We start from the raw sequence: 13,179 nt of genomic DNA, 5'->3' as shown, positions 1-13,179 counted from the left end.
AGGTTGTTTTCGGAGCCCCAATAATTGTACCGCATGCTCTGAAATGAATGAGGCCTGAGAACCCTGATCCAGTAACGCCCTAAGTGTATAACTACTTCTACGACAATCAACCTTAATTAAAGCCGTAGCCAGCATTACATGGCCAGTTAAACAGTTTGAATTGTTAGCAAAATGTGTAGCGATTTTAGTAATGTCCTGCTCACTTCCCTTTGTATCACTTTGTTCCATAGAAACATCTTGTGGCACTGCCTCGAGCCCGCCACTCGTGCTTGCAGCCTTAGTGGCACAGCTCGTAGTCCCTTCAGGGTGTAAAAGCGAGTGATGTCGACGGGAGCACCGCTTACAAACTGTGTTTCTTCTGCACCGATAAACCGGGTGATTATCCCCCAAACAATTGAAACAAAGCCTCTTCTTTTCCACAAATTCCCGCCGTGCTGTGTAACCCGTCTTACTAAATTCCTTGCACTGATACAATAAATGATTTTCTAAGCAGAAGGGGCATTGTGTAGCTGTAACCGTAAATGCCTTTGGTTTCTCAACCTTCTCTTTGGTGTTCTCCCTTCTCACTGGCTCTAAAAACTCAAGCGCTCTGAATCTAGACTCCAGAAATGATTTGAATTCCACAAGTGTAGGTAAAACATCTGAATGATTACTAATTTTCTGTTCCCATTGTTTTCTAGATTCAGTGTCTAACTTTAGCGCAGTGAGATGAATGATAAGTATATCCCAAGAAGAAACATCCACTCCAATATTTGAAAGTGCATTAAGACAGTCGCTCGTTGTATCTAGTATTTGCTTCACCCCGTGTGAGGATTCCGTTGAGCATGCCTTTTGTCCCACTAATCTAGTTAATATGCTATTAGCTATGTATCGCTTATTGTTATATCTTGATTTTAGTAGTGTCCAACATTGTTCATAGTTGCTCGCTGTAATGGGTATATGCCGCAGTAGTTGTTCCGCTTCATTAGAAAGGTGTGTTTTCAAGTAATGTAACCTCTCTACGTCAGTTAATGATGAATTTTCATGAATAAGGGACTCAAAAAGATCATGAAACGTAGGCCATTCCATATATTTCCCAGAAAAGGTGGGCAAAGTTATTTTAGGTAATTTTATACTATGATTTTCTCCATTGGCACTACTACTATTGAAAGAACTATCATTTTGTCGTCTCACAGTAAAACTCTCAAGCTTTTCCTTTAATTCTGTCTTAAATTCTAAATAAAACTCCTCTAAATTTCCAAATACATCCTGGCTGAAGTAATCATTTGTTACAGCGCTTCTATTTCTAATCAACTCCACATGATTTTTGGTAAAATTATTATATTTAGACTCTAAAGCTTGCAATCTAGTTTCAATGTACTGACGAGTTAATCTTTCCTTTGAACACTTTTTGTAATTTGTTCTTAGTTTGTCTATTTGTGACCTTAACTCTTCCTGGACTTGAACAAGATCCATTGTAACCTCACTTTAGCGTAATTTTTACTTTCTTCAGAATTCCGATGTTTGTTTCACAAAGAATTCGGTTCGATTTAGGACCATGAACGTTTCGCGTAGCACTATATCACTTTTATATTACGATACTGTTATTAAATACACAATTGAGATGTTTCTATTCGTTTTATTTCATTAATTAACAAAGTTCACAAAGTTCCTTAACCCACACATGACATTTTTTTTTACATAAGCAAAAACTTTTTACATTTGATATTTTTCACTCGCCTTACGGCTCTGGGTTCTAGCTATGAGTTTATTAACATAGTCCGACACAGACAGACAGACAGACAGACACACTTTCGCATTTATAATATTAGTATGGATTTATTCTTGCGTTTTTATTAAAATATTTCTTTCTTTTTCTTCTTCATTAAAAGATATAAATACCAGAGTAAAAGATTGGATTGAACAGTAAAAGTTCAAAGATTAAGCAGTATCTCACACAATTTACTTAAATGTAAATGTGTGCAAGAAAACACTCAAAACCCTGTATTATTGTAATTTTATGTAAATTGTATGTAAGTATATATATAAAAGGTGACTGACTGACTGACTGACTGATCTATCAACGCACCGCTCAAACGACTACACGGATTGGGCTGAAATTTGGCATGCAGATAGCTATTATGACATAGGCTACGAAAGGATTTGTGAAAATTAAACCCCTAAGGGGGTGAATGAGGGGTTTGAAATTTGTGTTGTCCACGTGGACGTAGTCGCGAGCATAAGCTAGTTAAAATATATAATTCCAGAGTAAAAGATTAGATTGAACAGTAAAAGGTCAAAGATTAAGCAGTATCTCACACAATTTATTTAAATGTAAATGTGTGCAAGAAAACACTCAAAAACTTGTATTATTATGTAAGTATATCCAGTAAATCAAAAAATAGTTGACACCACCTAGATGAACGGAGTAGCGTTAACATTTCAATAGGTATAGGTATGCACGCATCTCGTTACTACGAATCAAATATACATGACTTACCATCTCACAAGACATTTGATTTTCCGTATTTACACAGAGCCGGAGATTCTTCGCACCCCCTGCCCCGCCGCCGTTACCATAACCGCTGCCAGAGCCAAGAATAGCGAGGCCGCCGGAGACTAGGGGCTTTGGCCTTGTGTATTTCACCATACAAGGTTTTGTAGTAATGACCGCGCTGGGCAGGCGTGTTGGTCATCGCAGGGCTATACTGGTCACACCGGTGTCGCTGCTGACCGACACCGGCCTGTGCCATTTATCCAGTCTAGCCAGTTTAAATAGTTATACCGCCATTTGTCGGTCACCATAGCCTCGTCAGCAGTCCAGCAGGAGGCACCACGGGCAGGTAAGGTTGACTATAGGAACGCTGGGAGGTGCGCTTCCTTATCCCCCACACCGGAAAACGCAGTGTGTGAAGACCCCCCACTAGTTGGACAGACGACATCAGACGAGTCGCAGGAAGCCGCTAGATTCAGGCGGCGCAAGACCGTGGCGTGTGGAAGTCCCTACAAGAGACCTATGTCCAGCAGTGGACGTCTATCGGTTGACGATGATGATTTACACAGGGTATGTACGTTCGTATGTAAAGCTCTAAAGAAAAATGGATACAATTATCTACTTACATAATATTATTCAAATGTTAAGTTATTTTATAACTATTATAATAATTGATAGTTGTAATACTAATGAAAATAATAAAAATTCAGGTCATAGACAAGTGTAATGGTTAGACATACGTATGGTTGATAAAGTTTTCATTCCTTTTCTGCAGCCTAATTTTTATTTATAAAATTACTATTACAGAAAGTAATTTTAAAAAAGAGATTTGAATAAAAGTTTTGCGAAAATTATTCTGTTTTGATTTGCTTAATGAAAGTGGCTACCGCAAGCCTCTATGTATGGGAATCTGACCCCTTTTAGGAAATGTCATGTATTTTTATTTAACTAGTACTCTAATTATACGCACAAACAACGCAAGAAAAATAAATGCAGAAAACCCCAGAAACTGGGTCAGTTACAGTTCTGTATACGCTTTAATTAAATGACTTCGCCGAGGCAATGTAAAGAGTTATGTTACACTGCTAATCTAAATTATTATATTATACAAAACGACTGATAAATACCTACCACAAAACAATGAACTATTGAAAAACTGTTATAAATATATTGTAAAATATTAAAAAGTAATGAATAAAGTAATGTTGTTCTGAACTACGTGATGATTGTCGGGCTTGTAATGGCATGTAGAGCTATATTTAAATGCTAATTGAAAACCCCAACGCTTATCAATGTGAAAACTGTATATCTGCTGAGTACATCGATATAAATGACAAGATATGCCCAACCGAACAAAATTTCTCACGATTTTGGAACCAAATCAGTTACTCATTGGCACCGACTCATTGGTGCTAAAGCACCAATGAGTCGGTGCCATTTTGTTTGTCAATGACCCTGTCCATACGAAGTAATATATAAGTCAATGGCTGAATATTTGAATGAAATACATTTAGGTAAAATGTAACGTGCTGAAAAAATTAATTCAAAAAATTGTGTCTACAGCAGCATTTTGATATCTTTACTTCTATATATACTAATAAATAAAATTGAAGTGGGTTTTCAAAAACCGAAATCCACGTGGGCGAAACCGCGGGCATAAGCTAGTGATAAAATAAAAATATTGAAAAGGCAATCATTTTAATAAAGCCTTCATTCACGTTTTAAAATTTACAATGAGGATATATGTATTTTGTAACAATGGATCAAATTGACCGAATGCCACGAGCGGTGAAACAATAGTCACAATTATGAATGCAGTTTGTCACAAACAATTACATTACCTCCAATTAAAGAGCGGCTTAGGGCATGGAAAAACAATAAAACTAGTATAGATTCACATTCAACACAATATCGATGTATTGCAAGAATAATATTATTTTTATGAAAGCAAGGACTTATAATTTGAAAGGCGAGCGTTAGGATATCACCAAGATGTGATGCTCTTTTTTCGAGGAGATGATAATTGAGGAATGATGGTATTGAATAAAACGGTATAATTCTACTAAATACCTAACCGCTACCATCTTAGACTGCATCGTCACATTACCACCAGATGAGATCGCAGTCAAGGGCTAATCTGTAATGAAATGAAAAAAAATACCAGAGGAGCAAAACCCGAGTGAAAACTGTTAAAACTTTATTGTAATTGTACCGTTTTGATCAAAATCACGAATTTTTGATCCAATTTCAGCACAGTTTTAGGCCGTTACTTGGAAATGAAATCAAGTTTGTATTCAGTGATTGAAATCATGAAATTTGGACTCAATTTCAGTACAGTTTTAAGTCGTTTTGCTTAATGAGTTCAGATGTAAATTCAGTGGGCTAAAACGTCTTATTAAAGAAAAAAGGGATATATACAACAGAAGGGTAACTACACCGTTTACTTCGCTAACTCCTCAATTTTTCTCAATATTGAAAACGGTGTCCAACTTATCGAAGCAATTTCAAAAACAATCTGATGGCTTACCAAAGAACTAGGTTACGCAGTATCTTTGCTTTAAAGTTGATGGAGATCACATCAGAAATTCCGTCAGACTTCTCAAAAGACGAGTAACTGATGTTGATCTGGCAGCCCCATTACTTAAATGGGACTGGGCCAGTTATGTGTACCTTACACCAAGATCGTTTGGCAAACGATAGGTACTTTACTGGTCCAATGAGAAAATATTTGAGTACCTAAATGGAATGCAATTCAAAGATGATTTCCATAGTAGCTACGAGTGCAAGATTTTTTTTTACCTTGTGTCTAATAAAGTCACAATACAAAAATAGAAATTTGAGTTCGATTTCCCAAGTGTCTCCGGTAATATTAATTATGATATTCATTCTATTATCATAATCTGAGATCATATCATGGTAGGAATTCTTTTGAGATAATAATATGGTGGGTTCAACTCTTAAGTTTACAGTTATGTTAGTATATTATGTTAGTGACAATAACCGGGACCGAGCAACGGCCTAAAGTACTCTCCAAGACACAGAGGAAACGGATTCGACCACCAAAGTTGGTCGACCATCCAGTTACCGACTCGGGTCAACCTTGTTTTACAATAGCAATCGATTGATATAGTACGTTGTCACCCATCCCTCCTAATCTTACATAACGCTCATCAATCACGTTCTCTGGATCAAGATCACGGCCTAAAAAGTACCTACTTGTGCCAGTTTGATCATAAAACTTTTAAACAACATTTTTGTAGAATAAAATGCTAAAGTTTTTATTGCTCTAGGTAATAGGCTATCAGCATCAGCGGTACAATAATTCCCGTTCATCATTGTTGAAATTTAAAAAACGGGCAACCGTTCCCATTTTCAAATTGGAGCTTTAAAAATTATATTCGGTGTTTAATGATTTTATAAGCCAAATCTTGTTAGCGGAGTTCAGGTGGGGTAACCTGGTTTATCTATCAATGGGGTCCAAAGGCGAAAAAAGCAATGTTTTGAAAAATCCTGGCCAGTATTTGGGTTAAGTAAAACAGCCCTGGAAGTTTTAAAAACGAAGAACGACGTTGTTACGCGTTACGGCGTCCTCGATGTAATGAAAGAAATTGGCACTTGCTTAATATAATAAATTTGGAGAAGAATAAAAACATAAACTTTAAAATAACTAATTAACTTAAATTCAGAGTATTTTAAATCAAATTTAGGATTGTATTAAAATATTATCGTCATTTTGCACGATAAATCAAAAACTACTTACTAGATATCGTTCAAACCAATTTTCGGTGGAAGTTCGCATGGTAATGTACATCTTTTTTTCTAAGTATGGGGACCTCCAAAATTTATTGCTTTTTTTATATTTTTGTGTGAAAATCTTAATGCGGTTCACAGAATACATGTACTTACCAAGTTCATAGTACCAGCATAGTTCTTATAGTTTCGGAAAAAAGTGACTGTGACATACGGACGGACAGACAGACATGACAAATCTATAAGGGTTCCGTTTTTGCCATTTGTCTACGGAACCCTAAAACCGAAATTGACCAATGTAAATCGGGCCTATTGCATAGTATATTGGATTATATTATTAAGTACTATCTGAACCGCCGCGACTTCGCTCGGGTAGAGTTTAGAAAATTGAGGGGGAGGTTGAATTAAATTTTTCTCTCCGTAAGAACCATCTTCGTACTTCAAGGAATATTATAAAAAAAGAATTAGCGAAATCGGTTTAGCTGTTCTCGAGATTTGCGATGAGCAACACATTTAGTGATTCATTTTTATATTATAGAAGATTTAATCGTTATAAATCATCAAATACTTATTATTGTTATAAGCCACAATATAAGACTACTAGCTTATAAACCTTGTATGATTTCGTCTGGCTTTCGGTTAGGCTTAAACTTTTATAATCATTTTTATGTAATCCATACTAATATTATAAAATGTGTACTACTTACTATTATACTAATATAACACGTGGACGAAGGTGCGGGCATTATCTACTTGGTACAAAGATAGCTCGCATCTTAGATACAGATATAGACTACCTACTTACTTTATATTCCATAAAATCAGAGTTCCCATTGGACTTTTAAAAACCTTATAATCCAGCTTACGAAGTCGCGGGTATTTTTGTTAAAAACCATTAAATAGAAACACACCACATTACATATGACCTGTCAGTTCGTTTGAAGGGAGAAACTTTTGGCATAGCTCGCATTACTCGTAAACAAACTTCTGTTTGGTCTATTTGTAAGAAAAATAAAACTCTTCTCTTTCGACATAGCAAACAAAAGAAAGGTTTGAAGAATATTGAGCTAGCTTATTTTGACACCTACTTGCAAGTTACATTATTACAAGAAAATATATCTACTTTGTTTACACTAATAAATTACAAAAAGTTAAAGTTTGTAAGTTTGAGTGTAGGGGTAGTCTACAGAACTAATGATCCAATTCAAAAAGTCTTTCACTGATACATAACTACATTATCAGAAATAGTTATTATACCACCCCATTACAAACCCTTGACCATTATAAACAACGCCTTCATTGCCGACGTGGCTTAGGATCTTGACTAAGTTAACACTGTAATGTTTTATTCAGTCAGAGCGTTGCAGAACAGGGCACTTTGGCACGGCTTCAAGGAATCAGTCGGAGGGTTCACATTTTTATTGGTCTAGAATCGAGATGACCAAGGTGGTTGATTGGTCTGTAATTTTTAAAAGGCATTATTCAATAGTGTCTTTTTCGCTAATCAACTTTTTTTTAGCGTGCCGTACCTCAAAAGGAAAAAAAGAGCCCTTATAGGACAATTGTCTGTCTTTCTGTCTGTCTGTCAAGAAATCTATAGGGTACTTCCTGTTAACCTAGAATCAAGAAATTTGGCAGGTTGGTAGGTCTTATAGAACACTTAAGGTGAAAAATCGGAAAACCGTGAATTTGTAGTTACATCACAAAAAAAAATTAAAAATGTGTTTACAAAAAAATATTCCCAAATCACATATATTTGGTGCTGTTGTCATTTACTTGCAGTGTTGCACATAAAATTTGTTAAAATATCTTGTACGATGGTACGGAACCCTTCATGTGCGACTTCAACTCGCACTTGACCGGTTCTTTTAAAATATCAGTCTTATCTTTCTTTCTATATCTTTTAAAATATCAGATGCATTCTGACATGGAAGATAATATTCAGGGAATGATGAAACAGGTTTTTAGAGAACGATTATTACTTGACCTGAAAATATTAGAATACTCATAATAGGCAAAGCTCATGTCATTAAAGTGGTAAATTAAAACTACCTGACTATTCATAAGCACTTTTAAAAAGTTTACATGAATAAAAAAACATTCTATTCTATTCTATTCTGACGACAAAAATCGTGTTTGATACAACGCGTAGGCTTAGCGGCACAGATTACATAGATATTGGCGCGGGGTTAACGCACCTTTTGACACCTTCGAGCGTGCTTTAAAAAATGGCGGCCTGTTAACAAAGTTGCTAGGCTAATACACATACCTACTTAATGGAAAACCGATACTTAAAGAGATTACAGGCCAAAATTTGCATAGCTCCATCAGCTAAAATAAACACTGCCATAAAACTTGGCTTGTATTTCCTCCTTTCGCCTCCAACTTAATGAAAAGTTGTATTAGGAATGAGTACCTATTGCAGTTGTTCATAGGGTGGAAATTATACCTACGACCTTTCAGATTTTATTCTGCATTGAAACTATTAAGCTATACAAAATTTATATTAATTACTTCATTAACATCCATACTAATATTGTAAAATCAAACTGTCTGGTATCTTTTCATGGTCCGTCCGTTCAACCGAGTTTCCAAAGTACCACGAGTGCAGTGTTGTTGGTTGGTAGGTGAAATTAATTCCTGAAGGGTTTACTTACGTTTTACATAAATAAAATCAACTTAAAACTGTTTCAGGCAAGTATATTCCTAAAATTGTAAATGTAAATGGTATGTAAATGTATACGTAATACGTTACATAATATGTTAATGCAATGTAAATGTAACTTGCAAACTATGTATCGCGTTGAATTCTATTTTAAATTCTACTGTCTTGTTATCGTCGAGAGTTGCTATTTTATAGGTAATACACTTGACAAAAACTTATTGAAAAGGATATATTATTCAGGTCAGTTAAAGTGTTATAAAACTTTTGTTGCATAACACGTTCAGTTTGTAATATTAACACGTGCCCACATTACAAAAGGTGTTATAAAGTCATGTTTTATAACATGCCGTTATATGATCTGGACTTAATAAAAGCACCTTAATAAATCCATACTAATATTATGGATGCAAAAGTGTATTTGTTGTCTGTCTATTTAGTCATTTTTCACAGTCCATCCGCTTAATGCATTTTCACGAAATTGCTTGCATCCTGAACATGGACGTATTGTGCAGCTTTTTATCCTGGAAAATCAAAATTCTCAGGGAATTTTAAATACTGAAATCTGCACAGAAAGAGTCGCGAGCATCATCTTGTAATGTAATGTTAAAATAAATCATTCAGCATTTTATCATAGAGTCGTAGACGACCTTGCAACCGAACGTAGCAGCGGCGTAGCGCCATGTAGCGCTGTGTAGTACTAGTATTAGAAATATCTTGGTGGAGCAGTTTCATTTTAAAATTTCCAATGATGATGATCATAATATCGTATCTAAATATATAAAACGATAAGCTAACTGACTGACTGATCTATCGACGCACAGCTCAAACTACTGGACCGATCGGGCTGAAATTCGCCATGCAGATAGCTATTATAACGTAGACATCCGCTAGGAAAGGATTTTTGAAAATTCAACCCCTGGAAGGGGTATAATAAAGGTTTGAAATTTGTGTATTCCACGCGGGTGAACTCGCGAGCATAAGCTAGTTCATATTAAGTGTATTCGTATTCGTATGAGTGTGAACATGAGTAATTACATGAAAGTAGAGTAAAGTATCAAAAATCAACTTGCATAAGTAGGCTATAAACCTTGAGCTATCGCAATACAATAGTAAAAATAAAACCGATCAAGTGCAAGTCAGACTCGCACATGGAGGGTTCCGTACATGGCAGCTATTTCGAAATTTTAATATTTGTTATTAGGGGGCAATAGATATACCTACATAGGTACTCTGTGAAAATTTCAACTCTGCCTATTACGGCTCATGCGATACAGCCATCTACCAGACAGACAGATGTAGGTACATATAGACAGACAACCGAGGCTTAGTAGCACACTTCGGGAACAAAACTCTAAAAAGGTGAAAAAAATCATGTCGGCACCTTATGCGCATAGTCCCTAAACACAATCACACATCGTTGTCTCTATTTAAACACGCATATAAGCGCATATTGCGTCGATGATAAAATAGCATTTAACTTAATTGCAGCTCGGTTAAAATAAAATAAATCATACAAACTATCCTAGATTGTGATTCACAGCATCAGTGTTATGTAACGTAGCGGCAACCTATTTTATGTAAAACGAATTAACATTTTACTGCATGGAACTTCATGTACCTAATAAGAACTAAATGTACGAGTATTAGATCAAAAAGAACTTAATATATGATTAAATCTGAGATTTATAATAACTTTATTTGTATATTTACATTCTGTTATAAAAGTTTATATAATCTTATCCTTTAGAGTGTCATCTATAGCTGTTTTCAGAGGCTGACACTGATTGGTTACTATTATTGAGTGATAATTTTATTAAGGGCGTCTGATTTTTATCGCGAGACTAGCTTATTCCCGTGACTTCGTCCGCATGGATTACATAAATTTTAAGCCCCAATTTTACCTACTTAGGGTTTGAATTTTCAAAAATCCTTACTACTTTAATGTTCGTTAATAGCTGCATGTCAAATTTCAACCTGATCCGTCCAATAGTTTGAGCTGTGCGTTGATAGATCAGTCAGTCAGTCAGTCAGCTTTTCCTTTTATATATTTAGATTTGAGGGCAGCTCGCACGTCTAAATATAAGGAAGCATTTGAGCATTACATAGCTGTTACAGGCAATAATGAGCTTCTTTTTAGACTGCTAGAAGATTGTAAGCCAATGTTTACCCAGTCAAAATAGGTCAATGTTTCAATTAAATGTGAAAATTAACTTACCAGGAAATGGTTGGAAATGTCAAAAGGTTCATTCATATCAATTCGTTGTTATATTTAGGGTAAGGTTTCGTGATTTGTTCTGCCTTTATGATAATAGAAAATATTAAAAGATATGACTTATGACTTAACACGCGTAGTGTAGTATAACTGTGTCCACTGAGGACAAGAGTGTTCCTAGTAATATTATTGTTATACCCACTTGCAGTAGGTACTCGTAGAAAAATATTAATAGACGTTGTTTACAAGATACCTCTTTGAAAAGTTACCATTTTAGTCTTTTTGAACAGCTTCAAAGCATAGAGTGTGTGTGCAGTTTCAAAGTCAGACCATTCACTATCTTGCCACTTTGCATGAACGTCGTTTAGTTTACGCAGTCTTTGACATGCGTCCCAAATCATTTTCATTTTGTATGTAAAGCGAACATCTGTAATTAGCATTATTTACTTTAGTATTAATTTACTTTCGAACTAAATTCCTACGAATGTAGCTTTGTAAATAAAGGTTAACTGACTATAAATGGGCATACTAAATGACAGATTTACACTAGAACATCTCGACTAATGTTAGTGGTTAAGAACGTCCGCCTCCTACTCGGGAGGTCGAGGGTTTGCGCGCCACGCACCTCTAATTTTTAAGTAGTGGGCCAGCGAGGAGTTGATCACAATGATGATGTCTCGACTAATAATTTATTGTGACAAAACTTTCTCAGTTGAAGTGTTTGTAGTCAGATTCACTAGAAGTCAGTTCAGTTCAGAGTTGAATCCTATATTCAGATTGACTCAGTGTAAGTAATTCAAACGAAGGCAAACAAACAATACAGCTTTATTATTATAAAACTTATTTACTGTAACCAGTTCACGGTCGTCGGTGAAGAAGCTTGATTGCAGCTTGCTTTACATTTACGCACACTTCAAAACATTTATCTGTATGCAGCACTCACACAACCTTGATATCCACGTGGAATGTAGAGCACGATATTGGAAACGATGTAAAACTTTATTTTGCTACTTTTATTTATAAAATATAGTTACGTAAAGTAACGCTATTAATCTATTAATTATCTGAATTTCAACTTTTACTCAAAAACAGTAAAGCTTTCGTGAACGCGATCAAGAGTTATATAGGTATCCTTTAAAAAACCCGGCCAAGTGCGAGTCAGACTCGCGCACCGAGGGTTCCGTACTACAGTCGTATTTTTCATATGATACCCCACTTAGTATAGTAATCTTACTTTGAAAGTTGAAAATACTAACAGAACAAATATGTTCATGAACACATTTTTTTTGGTGATATAAATAAAAACAAATTCATGGTTTTCGGATTTTTTCCTATAATATGTGTGCTATAAGACCTACCTACCTGCCAAATTTCTAGGAAATGATTCTAGGTCAACGGGAAGTACCCAATAGGTTTCTTGGCAGACAGACAGACAAGGAAGTGATCCTATAAGGATTCCTTTTTAAGTTTTGAGGTACGGAACCCTAAAAAAATGAACGCAATGTTTATTCTGCAAATACAATCGATCTGTTTATACTGTAAAAAGCTAACTGAGCAACTTAGTAAGTCTTCAAGAGTATATTATAAAATCAGTGGCACATAAATAATTTGCTTATATAATATTTGCGTGCACCCTAGTTACCATGCGACAAATTATATCGCTCGAAGTTCATGCAAACAAGATCGCTTACAGCGCCGAGAGAACGGTACTAGGAAAACAGCAAATGCAGGAGTTTCAAGCTGGCTTACACGTGGATCACCCACACAGCTACAGCGTTGGAAATGTAGGCGCTTCGTAGATACAGTACACAATTACAAACGTGCTAAACTGGAAAACGCATTTAGCCGGAAAAGATGAAACAGATCGATATCTCCTATAAAATTTAATAATTACATCCCATATTATCAACAATTCGATGTAGATTTTATATTTGTATTCTATCATATTATCTGGGTCATTTTAAATATGGCTTATTATTGAAATGAAAGGAATATTTTCTTGTTAGTGAAATCTTTACAGCACGTTAATGTGAGTGTTGGAGCTCACCAAGATTTTCAAATAAAATGAAAACACCTGAG

General features: G+C 35.4%; 1 protein-coding gene across 1 annotated transcript in view; it reads right to left on the bottom strand.

Moving 5' to 3' along the window:
* Positions 1-13,179, bottom strand: part of LOC117985758 (broad-complex core protein isoforms 1/2/3/4/5-like) — a 93,361-nt gene that overhangs the window by 54,967 nt on the left and 25,215 nt on the right. The window lies entirely within an intron of this gene.

Source organism: Maniola hyperantus, chromosome 10, assembly GCF_902806685.2.
Source record: "Maniola hyperantus chromosome 10, iAphHyp1.2, whole genome shotgun sequence".
In the NCBI taxonomy this organism is placed as follows: Eukaryota; Metazoa; Arthropoda; class Insecta; order Lepidoptera; family Nymphalidae; genus Maniola; species Maniola hyperantus.
This window is presented reverse-complemented; position numbering and strand designations above follow the sequence as displayed.